Raw genomic sequence first — 13,034 nt, 5'->3', positions numbered from 1 at the left:
ATGCGGTGCCCGCGGGATGCGGTGCCCGCGGGATGCGGTGCCCGCGGGATGCGGTGCCCGCGGGATGCGGTGCCCGCGGGATGCGGTGCCCGCGGGCCGTGGAGCTCGTGTTACGCTTCGGGTTTTGCTTGCTGCTGGGTTGCTGAGCGCCGATCATGTTAGATGCCTCTCCTAGCGCCTATTTCGTTCAGAAATAGCTGGCTTTCCCAAACGTTGCTTGCGTGAATTAACCCCGTGTTGGGGTTTGTTTGTTTGTTTTTTTGTCCGTAGGTTGTGAATGGCTGCGTTATTGTTTTGAGCGCAGCCTGCCCGTTGTGGCACCTGATCCATCTCTGGCAGCCCCGTGCTGCTCCTCCATCACACCCGCGTTCTGTTGGGCTTTGTTGTGGGCTGCGTTTTGTGCACGGAATTCAAGGATGCCGTCCTTGTGCTTCCCGCTGTACATCAGGGTGGAAAACATGGGAAGGGCGGATTTATAAATCCTGTTCTTGTATCCGTTTCCCTGCTGATGGTTTGTGGGTTATTAGCCTTTTTTTCCTGGTGTGTGTGATGCATCCCTATGTGCAGCATGGAGCAGGGGTAGGTAGAAGTGTGCTGGTTATTCCAGAATGGAGGTGTGAGGTTAAATGAAGAACAAGTTCAAAAAATAATAGCTCTGTCTCCATAAAACACCTTCAGTGCCACAGGAGGCCATTTCAACGTGTTAAATGCTCACTAACCAAAGCGTTGCAATGACATGTTCTGTACAGGGAGCATCATTAACAAAAGACTTTCTGCATCCTGAAGCAGGTGCATCAAAGGCCCGTATTTTGTTTGCCTCTCGTTGCATCTGGGTTTAATTTTTAGCTGTGTTTTGATTTTCAGTGTATTTGAGTAAAAGCTGCCTCTGTCTTTTAGAAGGCAGCAGGGCTCTGTCACCAGCATCAGGATGAAATCTTCACCATGAAGGACGTTGTATGAAAACACTCCAAGACAGCATCTGACAGTGATAGCTGTAGTGCTGCTGCTTCTGAAATCACTCATTGGGGTCATAGATGTGAGTCTGTGCAAAAGCATTTTCATATTGAAGCTGATTGATAGTAATTCTGATTCACCAATTAAATCCATGGGATATGAATTTTAGATGTCTTTCAGAAGCTCGTTTGTGAACTGGAGATGCGTAGCCTTTATTTTGACATCTGTAGGTTTTTTTTTTTTTTTGAAAAGTGGGTAAATGATATTCTGCTGATGAATCACTGACATACTTTACGGGATCAGTATGGCACAGATCTTTTGATGTAGGATCAGCTGCTACCTCACAGGCAATCGTTTGTCTGTTGGCATTTTAATTGGTTATGGCTCCTTCGCACTGCAGCGTATCCATGAGTGAGGTTATGATACAGGCTGAGGCATGGGGGGCAAAGCCTTGGATCAGAAATACTGCCAGTGTTTCACTTTCAGTTTAAGTCAGTGGCTGTGAAACAAGCATTGAACAAACAAAGCCTTCCAAAAATACAGGATGCCTCTAAGAAGTCTGGATACAAAAGCTGCTCTTCCTTATCACGAGTCTTTTTACAGTAACATAGAATGGTTTGGGTTGGAAGGGGCCTTAAGATCGTGTAGCTCCAACCCCCTGCTATAACAGGGACACCTCCCTCTAGCCCAGGTTGCTCACAGCCCCATCCATCCAGCCTGACCTTCAGTGCTGCCAGAGAGGGGGCAACCACAGTGCCAGCATCTCCCCATCCTGACAATACGAAACTTCAAAGCATCTGTAGCATCACTGTAAATCCAGAACATTCCACCTTCACGTCAGTAATATCAATCCTAGAAATAACTTTGTTGTGAAATATGAATGCTGCAGTTCTTGGTAAGTTTCATACATATAGAGACACACGTACTTCTAAAGCACAACTGCAGTTGATGTGTCCTCAGCAATGCCCTTGGACTCTTGTTTTGCTATCAGGCCATATTTTGCCTCTAACTTATGTAATGGTTTGCCAGTACACAATCTGAAAATAATATGGTACATTTTGGGCATCTGAAATTATGTGATCCAACTTAGTGCTGAGCTAAAAGTATAATGCCTGCATTCAGCTCAGACTTTCTCCTGTTTCGTGTTAACCCTGAATTTTCATTGCAACCCCGGAGTTTTTTCTCTGGCTGTTCAAACAAATCTCGTGCATCTGTTAAATGAACTTCTAGGAAGAGAAAAAAAAAAATCATAGTCACAAGATATCCAGAGATGTATGAATATTCCAGTCACTTTATTAACGTGTGTAATTTTGCTTCTTGCTGTGTGAGCAACATTAAGCCCCTGGCAGTTAAGTAATTGAGTAATCACATCAATGTAATCACTGTCTGCTTAGCTGAGGAGTTGTGTGATTTCTGTTCTGCTTTTTTCTTTTTTTTTTTTTTTGCTAGGTTCCTGTGCTGTATTGCCATCCTGACCCAAGGCAGCCTATGCCTTTAGGAATTTGCTTTTTCCTTTTGTAAGCAGTGCTTAAAAACATGAGTACAGTAAATATGAAATGTATTAAAGTGACAGCTCACGAAACAATTTCTTTACTCCGGATAAATGCACAGATGCCACAAAAAGCCCTCGATTCCCAATTTTTAATGCAGAAGGAACCTCAGGCAATTGATGGCAGCCTGTAAATACATTAACTTTGAAATTTCTCCTTGGTCACCACCTGCTGCCTTTTCATATGGCTGAAGAGGAACACCAGTCTATTACCAGTATGGCTTGAGAACAAGTCCTCCTGTCATGGTTAATCACCATCTTGTTGCCAGCAGCTCAGTTCCCAATTGTGGTTCCTGGTGGGCTGGGGGAAACATGCACATCCTTTGCAGTACAGCTGCCTACATTAAGTGCACAACTTTGGTTTTTACATCATCTTTCTGTCCTTTTTTGGGCATTTAGTCATCCACGCAATTACAGTTTTAAAACAACAAAGCCTATAGCTTAATATTCAATGTCAATTGCATGAGAATGTTATTTGCAGTACTCTTCTGCTGCCTCTTGAGCATTCACTTCTAAAGCAATTCTGTTTTCCTGTGTGAATTAAGTTATTTATTGTGGTACCAGTGTTGGTTAAAGTGATGGCAAGTAAGTGAACAACACCAAGTCCCACTTTGAATTTAAGAGACATACAAATATGAGGTGTATGATAAATGTAGATTACCTTCTGGAGATCGAACACCTTGAAAGATGTGGTTCTTCAGTAACGACTTCTTCACATTTGAATGGGAACAAGCTCAGGTTACATGAGCTTTTTGTACTGCTGTTTTGCTCAGAACTGTGTCAGATGCAGGAACTGGAAGTGACACCATTAATAAGAAAGCAACTGTGGAAATTTCCCACAGTGGTTTGTGAGCCTATCGAGTGTCTGGAGAAAGGGAAGATGAGTTATGTATGCTCTCTGAGGCTTTCTTGCTGAAGCCCAGTAGTAAAGATGCTCGTTAAGGATGCTTATTACTATAGACAAGCTTAGGAAGTTCTCAGTTCAGTGAGTTGAAGTTGAAACAACTGCTTATTAGGCTGCATAGCAAATTGCGTTATGAATAATACAACCAATATCTTAATGTAATCTTAAAAAAAAATAAAAATAAAAATCCATGTTACATCTTCATCTGGAATACTGGTCTGTGTAATTAAAGAACATGAAATGTCTAATTTTGGGGAGGGGGGCTTTCTGTATTCTCCATCCAGCAAAATTGGATTTTGCATAACGTCGTGTCTTGGAATATCAGGAAGATTTAACCTCTGAAATACTTAATGCTGGAATACGTCCTTAGCAAAAAAGTACTGTGCAGGGGCAGTTGGAGTGCTGCAGCTTCACAGGAAATGCAGAGCTACCCCATAGTTATGTTACAGAACTATGTATTTATTGCTTGGCCAGACATGATTAGTACTGATACATTCCCAAGTGCTTGAAAGGTTCACTTTGACTGGTGAGTCAATGTGTAATTGCCCAGCAAAGATAAATTGTATGAAGCTTAAAGGAAGCCCTCATCTCAGACCTGTTCGTAGGCTGCTGGCCAGCAGGTGTAACTTACACGATGCAAATCCTTCACCATCTGGGTGCTGGAACAAAGCATTTTCCTGGATTTGTTGCTTTGTCGTTTTGTTTCAGCTGGTGGAACCAGTAAGGAGTTGTCTTAAAGATGGAAAAACCACGTTGATTTCAAAGCAGTGCACTGGGTCTCAATCCCTCCTACCCAGTCAGAGAAGCTTCGCTTGTAAGAATGCTTTTCATTGCCTGCACAACTTTCTCTCTCCCTGCATTATGAAGATCTCTAATTACATGGCCATGTATGGTTCCTTCCTGCATTGCTTTCACTGCATAACTAAAATTAGTGGGTAACCACAGAGCAGGTATTTCCTAGCTTTTGAGTTATTGGATCCAGAACCCAAACACCACTTCCTATCTTTTTTTGGTGTTTTTTTTAATTATATTTTTTAACCTGTTACTCAATAACTACATTTGCAGCCCCGTGTTTTTACTGAAAATGATGTTAATTTACTGTGTCCCCTCAGTTGTCTATTGCAGGCTGATAAAAACCTGTTCTGCATAATCTCTTACATGTGCTTATGTTCCCTGTATGTTTTGTGCTGAATCTTTTTGGAGATAAGCTAGGAACTGCATGCAGCATCAAGATACGGGTGTTCCTTGTTCCTGACATCGTTTTCTGCCTCTGGGCTTGAGTTGCATTTTTCAGAACCTGAAGACCAAAGTAATATGACTGCATCAGTGTGAGCCTTGAAATATCAGCGTATTCGCTTAATAGTAGTTAAATACAACATCCTGAAGCTAGAGAAGGATGTGAAAGTGAAATCCTCACAAAACTGGGCTTAAGACAAACAGAAACAAAACTAGAAACAGAAGTAGAAAGAGCTGTGCATGTAGCACCACTTTTGCAGAGCATGTGTGTGACTCTTCCTTCAGTTTTCTTCTTACTCCAAAAGCAGCATTGATCATGAAGTAAAAACAAAGTGTGAGTAGCTTAACTTCACTTAAATACGAAAACTCAACCAATAGTGCTCCTAAACCAGGTCCTTCTGAGCAGCAACTCTAAGAAGCTTATTTCTTAACATGATCTTTTCCTCCTATAGGAACTTGAATGGGTTTGTTCTTTCAGCATGTTGATTGCAAGCTCAGATTACATTACTTGTACTATTCCATGGGTTTGATGTAGCTTTTCTAGGTAGAAGTTTAGAAGTTAACATTACCTGGAGGCATTCAAGGCCAGGCAGGATGTGGCTCTGGGCAGCCTGGTCTGGTGGTTGGCGACCCTGCCCATGACAGGGGGTTGAAACTAGATGATCGTTGTGGTCCTTTTCAACCCAGACCATTCTATGATTACAGGTGATTTGCACTTCAACCATAGCAGTGTAATTTTAAAAAGTCCTTTTAGGGCTTTTAGATGGTGTAAAATACTAATGTATGAAATGATTGTCTTCTACAAGGGCAAATTTCTTGAGAATAGAACAATAATCTTCCATATGAGGTACAGAGGCTTAAATTCCTAAGTTACATCTGTCTGCTGTTTTAAAAGAATAGCAGTTCTGCCACTGCTTCCTATTTATGGGGAGGTTGTACTGCAGAGTGAGTCCTGGTGTTTGTCACTCCGTCATGAGTGCTTACTGCCATTAGGAGCCAGTGCTGAGGTTTGGTCTAATCTTTACCATTTTACTGTTAAAATATGGAGCAACCACAAAGATTAGAATAGAAATAAAGATAGAAGCACAGTCTATCTTCATTCTATTTTATTTGCATATACGCAGCAAATAAACATCAATTTAAATCTTACTACATAAACATTTAACAATCAACTTTAAATGTATTTTAATTTCTTTGTGATGGGGAGGTATGCTGGTGAGTTTAATTTCCTGAGGGATAAGTGCTTGGCAGGTGCATCAAGGTTTCTTTTTTTCTGCAATGTGTTCAGTTTGAGCATAGCCCTTCACCTCTTGATGTTGTAAAGTGAACTGATATATTTGGGTATTAAACTCATTAAGCTTAATACAAACAAACGATTGCTGTGATTCTGGAGAATTCTTTGCAAGGGTTTTATTTAAAAATTAATGAAATTATGTTTTGAAGCTGAGGTAGTTGATGTTTATATGCACACTTAATGATCTTGAAGGTCGTTTCCAACCTGAGCAATTCTATGATTCTATAAATCATGGCGTGTTTTAATTGTTCTATGCTTAATTTTTAAACCTAAGTAAATATTGGGAGTTCTGATATTTAGTTATTTAAGTAGCCAGGCTTCTTTCTTCCCTTCTCATTGAAGAATATAGGAATGTTTAATTGTGCTTTAGCTTTAAAATTTGAGCAATTAGCTTCAAAGTGTGATGTGTAGGGTTGAAGGGGAATGCTAGGTCGTGTACCTTGTCCTGTAGGTCTGGTGAGCTTAAGAGCCTCCTCTCTCCTAAGGTTCCTGAGAATTGGAAGGAATTAGGAGTTTCAGAAACCTTGGCTTGTATGTTGTTTGAATGTTAATGGGAAGGGGTAGGCAGCTTATGCAAGGGACTTGTCATCAGAATCCCTGCAAAAAGTTCTCTTTAATCTGTTTCCTCTTTATCCCTCCAGATCTAGATTTCAGTTTCTGGCTTAGTTGGTTTTGCTTTTCTTTCTCCCTCCTCCTATAATTGGTAGCAGCGTAGGAGCACAGCTCTTAAAACACAGAAGAGTTCAATTTTGTTTGGTGAAGTGGACACACAAAGTAACCTAAAAATGAGTACTAACTGGGATTTTTTTTTTCCCCCCTTCCATATTTGAAAGTTCCTAATGAAGATGAGATGTTTGCTTAATGTTGCCATGTAAATTAATGGCTGTTGTGGTTATTAGGATCCTCTATGCTGTGGGTGTCCAACCTTTTGTCTTGCCTGGGTCACACCGAGTGAAGAGGAATAAATAAAACAGTGGGTTGGGTGCATATGCTGTATATGAAGCAGATATGTATTTAGGCACACTTGGTTTTTATAGATGCATCTTTAATTTTCCTGTGTATCATCTTAATGAACTGATGTCTGAAATATCCAAGCAGTGCTAAGATAGTTAAACTTGTGTGATACAAACAGACTGCAGTTTTCAATCCCCCTATTTAGACACGTTGAAAGAGGCCTGGTCTTGTATGTTGTTTGAATGTTAATGGGAAGGGGTAGGCAGCTTATGCAAGGGACTTGTCATCAGAATCCCTGCAAAAAGTTCTCTTTAATCTGTTTCCTCTTTATCCCTCCAGATCTAGATTTCAGTTTCTGGCTTAGTTGGTTTTGCTTTTCTTTCTCCCTCCTCCTATAATTGGTAGCAGCGTAGGAGCACAGCTCTTAAAACACAGAAGGCCACAGAAGGGAAGAAAGAGGCCTTCATAGGTCATTTAGGACACTGTCATGCTTTTTCATGATCATCATAGAATCCTCCGTTCATTTTTGTGCATTAAAAAAGGGGTGGCCAGCAGGGAGAGGGAGGTGATTGTCCCCCTCTGCTCGGCTCTTGTGAGGCCCCATCTGCAGAGCTGCATCCAGGCCTGGGGCCTCCAGCACAGGAAGGACGTGGAGCTCTGGGAATGGGTCCAGACGAGGGCACTGAGGTGATCAGAGGACTGGAGTGCCTCTCCTGTGAGGAAAGGTTGAGGGAACTGGGATTGTTTAGCTTGAAGAAGAGAAGGCTCCAGGGAGGCCTCATTGTGGCCTTCCAGTACTTGAAGGGTGCATATAAACAGGTTGCCCAAGGAGGCTGTGGATGCCCCATCCCTGGAGGCATTCAGGGCCAGGCTGGATGTGGCTCTGGGCAGCCTGGTCTGCTGGTTGGTGACCCTGCATGTAGCAGGAGGTTGAAACAAGGTGATCATTGTTTTTCTTTTCAACCCAGGCCATTCTGTGATTCTATGACTTTGTTCTGACCAAAGAAAGCATCATTGCTTAAACAATACAATTGATTTGTTCCTTTCTCTGTGGTTAGGAATCAAAACCAGATCTTTTCCTTTCGTAGTTTCTCATCAAACATGTCAAGGAGCCTTACAGTTTTAGTCAATTCTGAACCACACGTTTTTCTTCAGTTTTCTTTTTTTACATGCATCACTTGTGGCTTTCATATTGGGCTTTAAAAGACTTTGTTTTAAGGTCCATAAATTCATCTCTTACCTTTGTGTATCTTCTGACTCATGAATGCAATTTTTTTTTCCTGTCCTTGAATGATCATATCACTTAGATATACTTACATGGTTGCTTTGAGGATTAAAACAAGATAGAAAATGAGGAAATTGTTAGTGCCAACAGTGATGACAAATCATGCTCCTGGATGTAGTTTTCTGGTATTGAAATAGCACAACAGAAGCTGGCAGCTTTGCTTTGCTAATAGAACAGAATATATCCAATTGTCTTGCTTTTTGTTACCTTTTTACTTATCAAAGGAGAAAGATGTAGTACAGAATGTAGTACAAGGGGATTTCGTTTCTGAAGTGGTATCTTTAAATGTTTGTAGGGTGCTAGCTGCACTTCAGGGTCTTTTGGAGCTTGGTACTGGCAGAGTGTTAAAATGAAAGATGATATTTTCAGATATGGATAACTCAAGTTTTACGTGAGCTTATCAGTGGTTCTTAATAGCATTTTTGAGCATCTGCATTTAATTGTTCTCAGTGAAGAAGATAGCAAGACTAAAGGAAATGTGGAAATACGGTTTTTGTAGCATTAAACACATCTGAAGGGGAGATGTGCAGGCTTGGGATGCTTTCAAGTCTTTTATCTCAGAAGAGGTATGAAAGCAGGGATATGAACGAGGCTGATGGATAAACTGTCATAAGTCCAACTTATTACAAATACATAGTTGTGGTGGGAGTGGTTGGGTGACAGATTACTGATGACTTTAAAATCAACAGAAACTCATGGTGGTTACAGCACTGGAATAGTGTATGTAATAAGAGAGCTGCTCAGACTTGGAAGCATTCTTATTTTGTGAAGAATAGATGTCTTACTTTCTTGAAAGACGGGCGCAGACTGGGGCGTGCTTTGACGTTTAGCAATTATTGAGGATGTTGGTGGGAGGACAAAATGGGGAAAAATAATCAAGTAGGACTTAATGCTTCTCATTGATGTCGATAGATGAACATACTTCAATGACAAATCAATGCAATTTGTATTTTGCAGGGTCTGACTTGTTGATTTCCTGCTCTGTGAAATGCTTTGTATCAAACTGTTGTGCACGAGCTGTGTAATAACAGACACTGGAAAGAGCTCCTGATGCACAACTCGATTGCAGTGTGTTTGCTCAGTCACGATTTGTGCTTGGCTCTCTAAAAAACAGCTCTGTGTTTTGGTGATAGTTCAACATTTGCTATAGATTGAGCTATTGATCGCTGCTGAAAACAGAGTGAACAGTGGATAAATGCAGGTGGGTGTGCTGTGCTCACTTGTGGATACATAGCTGGCCTATCAAATAGCTGACTTACCCTTTTCTTCACTTACAGCTATGCCATGAGCTTTCACATTTTCTGTGTGATGATTTGTAGTCTTGCAATTATTAAAGTGGATGAGAGGAGATATAATTCTATTAGCAAGAAATCTCCACTATCAGCATAAGAGATGCGGGAGCTTCTGTAAGCATTTTACCTTGCATGCACCAGAAAACCAAACATCCTTAAAACATAACAACGCATTAATTATTCAACCAGTTTAGTAATGGAGAATCACCCTGACACATAAGCACTGTAATTAAGTTAAATGTTGATGCTTTCAATGCAGTCTACTTAAAACAAAACCCTCCTGTTCCTAAGCATTAACGAGAATGCAGATTTGATTCTCCTGATGGTGGTATTGCCTGGTGGAGGTGTTGCTTGTGGAGATGGATCTCTTTGAAGTGCTGCATCTTCCCATGGAGCTGCAGGCCAGCCGGCTCTGTTGCCCTGCTAGCAATTCCTAGATGAGGTACATGTCAGCATGGCAATGACTACTGCTGCAGTGCTGATAAGGAGCTCACAATGGCATTTTTCCCTAGCATCTTATCTACAGAAGAAGCCTTCTGGTTCAGCCTTCTGGAAAAACAAAACAAAACAAAACAAAAAAAAACAACACCTTTTGATCGTCTTGAGGAAATATTGCTACAAAGAACTTCCTTCTTGGTATCCTCATTCCCAGGTTGATGTGGACATTCAACGTGCGTAAGAAAGGAGGCATTGGGGATTAATGTGTGGCACCTTAAACTCTCTGCTTTTTGCTCTGAAATAAGCACGTTGTCATTTTTGTCCATTTCCCTGTCGTCTTCAGAGCCTCAGAGCTGACTTTCCCCATGGCAGGGGGGAACTCACAGCTCTTTTGAACCAACTGTACAAATTGCAATTTTGCCACAGGTTAGAGGCTGAGCTGTGACAATGAGGATTCAGGAACTAGAGTTTCAATAGTACAACAGAACTATTGAGTGAAGGGAGATTACTCCTTAGGACTAGGATTTGCCCTATTTTCGGTTGGTGTAGAAGCTTGTAACGCTTTGGTATTTACTGACTCATTTGCATGCTCTTATTTCACTACAAATTCCATTTACATTTTGCTTTAAATCATGTTATTTCTTTCTAACTCTTAAAAAGCTCTGATGTATTGTACTATTTCTAAGGCTAGAAAGGAAGAACCTTTGTCTCCATTTCCTCGGCTGCTCCAGTACTAATAATGCCCATTGCTTATCGTGGTTGGTTGTGAAGTTAAATGTGTTTGAAGTCTAACATCCTTAGAGAAGGTGATGTTAGCAGAGCCTCAGTCTTGTCTGTGGTGCTCGTATCACCCTTGGCACTCCATCAGACAGGATGCATATCAGTGTTCTCTTTGGCAGGCTCTCCTAAAGGCAGGGCTTGTCTTCCCATTGGGGATATGACAGCAAGAAGAGATGGGATTGTTTGTGTGATAGAACAACAGTTGGTAGCACATGTAATCATAGGGTGCTTTGGAGTGCTGTGCTGAGTAGCAGCATTTGCCTGCCTATGTATCTTCACCCAAGTGAAGTAATAATCACTGTCTGAATTATAATTAAACTTTTTTTATGCTGTTATAGTTCAATATGAGTGTTAGCATGACAGATTGCAACTGTTGGTCTCCAATCCATGTTCAGCTTGGCTGTAGGTAAATCTTTAGGATGAGGTTTTATATGTACAGTTTAGTTTTAGTCACTAATTTACTTCTGTGTTTTTTTTAATGCCTAGGCTATATTAAAGCATTACCATAAAAATGGATGGATTTTTTTTTTTTTAATGTGCTTCAAATTCAACACATCTCGTGCAGAATTAGAATATAAACAGGAGTGCATTGGCTCAAGTGACTACTCCAGCAGTACATCTGATGGCAACCAACAACAAATGCTCAGAGAAAAGAACATAAAGGCAAATCTGGTTTGACCTAACTGACAGTACAAGCTTTTTTCCTTTGTATCGTGGCTTAAAGTTGTGTGAGGTGCCTTCTTTCTTCTGTCTCTTGATTTGTTTTCTTTCTCACTCTTTTGTTTTTGAACTTCTAGTTACTCTTTTTAAATGGTCTCTATACAGTCAGTAAGGACTTTGTTCTTTCAGTGTAAAAATAAATGAAGCAGCAACTAATTTGGTAGTTCTGTTGTTACTCTTTTAAACTTAACCCTTCTGATGGTGTTCTTCTCACTTGTAGAGCTAGTGAATCAAAAGACCCTTTGATTCTTGGTCACGGATAGTGTCTTATGTTTAATCTTCACAAAACACTGTCAGTTTAGAGTCTCCCAGTCTAAACTGGTTGAGGAAGCAATTCCTATAATCTCATTTCTAGAGGGATTGTCGCCTAAAATCACGTGTACTTCAGCACTCAACAGCTTTCCTAGCTTCTTCAGTCTTACATCTCTACGTGCTCATGATTCTCATCAGTTTGGTTCGGGAGATGCAGCTTGTTGATGGGGCACCTCTGGCTGGCACCCCAGCCTTCTAGCTTTGAGTTGCCTCTTCTCCCCTCCATCTCAGTGTCATTAATTTGCTTGTTCAGCCTTCATCCAGTGTTGATCCCTGCCTAATGCCACTCACAGCTGCTTGGCAGGTTGTACTTAAAGCTGTTGAGCTCTCTCTTTTGAGCCTGACAGTGTCCTTTAACCATTTCTCCAGCCCCTTTCTAGACTACTTCTCCAGTTCAGTGCAACAAAAGAAACAGCTTATTCTGCTGTCAGTATTATAGGGGCTAAGCAGAAGGCTGGTTACTTCATGCAAGTGTTGGAAACTGAGAACTAAAGCCTGAAATAGCAAAAGATCTGTGTTGCTTCTTTCTTAAAAGAGTTTGTTCAGCGTTTCTGAGAAACCACATCCTTTTTGAAGCATCTCGGGTTGGGAGCCAAAGCGACTTTCAGAAAAGCAGGCTTTCTTTCTAAAGTAAATTCCTATTTTTCATCAAGAAGATAGTTTCCTGGGTTGATAGCACAGGTTTTGGTAGTTAAATGATAGTTTCAGATCTCAAGGTTCATATTCCACTTGAACTCCTTTATATATATATATGTATATATATGTGTGTGTGTATGTGTGTATATGTGTATATATATATATATACACATATATACACATACTAAATATATATAATATATAATATATATATTATATAAATATATATATACATACATTTTAGATATATATTATATATATATATAAATATATATATATATATAAATTACATGCAGTTGGAGGTGGTCTGCACTGCCTTCTCCCAACTTCTGCATGCAGACTGTTATAATGCACTCATACACTGTACGAATAACCCTATTTAAAGTATTATGTTGCTGTTGTCAAAGAGAGGCCGCTTGCTGCTCTTAGGCTGGGGTAAATTGCAGCCTTATTTTTATAACTGTGTACTTCTGGCATCGATAGTGTGATTTGATTCCCTTTTTAGCTAAGTCATAAATGTGCAACTGGAGAATTTCTCAGTTCCTGTGCTTACAATAAAGGATGCATTTTTAGATGAGAACTGCAGCTCTTGAGCAAAGCATGCAAGGTTTTTTTGTTTGGTTGGTTTTTTGCTGACTTGGCTTTAGCATTGCAGATATTTTGCACAACAAAACTAGCTT

This window comes from Meleagris gallopavo, chromosome 9, assembly GCF_000146605.3.
Source record: "Meleagris gallopavo isolate NT-WF06-2002-E0010 breed Aviagen turkey brand Nicholas breeding stock chromosome 9, Turkey_5.1, whole genome shotgun sequence".
Classification (NCBI taxonomy): domain Eukaryota; kingdom Metazoa; phylum Chordata; class Aves; order Galliformes; family Phasianidae; genus Meleagris; species Meleagris gallopavo.
The sequence above is the reverse complement of the archived record's forward strand: the minus strand, read 5'-3'. Positions refer to the sequence as shown.